Source organism: Triticum aestivum, chromosome 3A (genome assembly GCF_018294505.1).
Source record: "Triticum aestivum cultivar Chinese Spring chromosome 3A, IWGSC CS RefSeq v2.1, whole genome shotgun sequence".
Taxonomy (NCBI): Eukaryota; Viridiplantae; Streptophyta; class Magnoliopsida; order Poales; family Poaceae; genus Triticum; species Triticum aestivum.
Window position 1 is genome coordinate 15,216,713 of NC_057800.1, and position 1,015 is coordinate 15,217,727.

Consider the following 1,015-nt stretch of genomic DNA (forward strand, 5'->3'; position numbering starts at 1 on the left):
TCTCGACTACGGAGAGTGAGGAGAGCAATGACAAATGAACAACGGCACTAATTGTTGCTGGTGCCGCTGCTTCGAGCAGTGAAATTGCAGTGACCAACGGGAGTACAAGTGAAAAGAGAGTAGATCTACAGGACGACAGCAGAAACCAAGAGCAAGAGTGGAGGAGAGGATAGGATGTACAAAGAAGTTCATACTTCTGTGGAGCAAGCTTAGTTGGGACCACAAAAATAAATGCCTTGTAAGTCGAAGGAAAAATATGTGCGGTGCCGGAGGAAGAAGAACTAAAAGAATTATAATGAGTGAGACAAAAAAACGTTTTTGTACTGTAAGTTTTGAACAATGAAACTTGGCACGATTATTTTCATTCCGCAAGTTTGGGAGAACAAAACTGAAAAGTTAAATCAGAATCAGATAGAAAAAAAATCGAAAGGCAAGTTACATTACAAGTTTGGTATAACCCAACTTAAGGAAATAAGATCTAATAGGTTGCGAGTAAGAATAAAATCAAATATAAGAACAATCATTGTAGTTCGAAGAATGCAATCGTTGTGGTATATGTAAGTTAAGAAGTAAGGACAGAATGAGGATTCTATGGAAAATGGCATAATATGTCGTATCACAATAATGACATGGAATAAAGAGTCACTGAATTTGCAGTACAAAGAAGCATCAGATGAACTTCCGATGTGATAGAACATGAAGATGACGATAGTTGGGCGGATGTAAAATGAATTGAGATAGAAGATGATAAAATGAGGGCAATGAAGAAACCATATCACCGGAAAGGCATGGCATTGAAAACTATCCCCTTGTTTTAAGAATCTGATGATAGAAATATTTCATCAATTTTTCATTCCTTATGAGCGGAAACAAGTTTTTGGATCACGTGACACATCGACGGCTACAGACGTATGCATTGGTGTGTGTCCCTGTGAATTTCACGGGATTTTCTAGTTTTCATGCCTTATCATCACGATGCACATCGACAGTAGCGGACAGATGCACAGGTGCATGT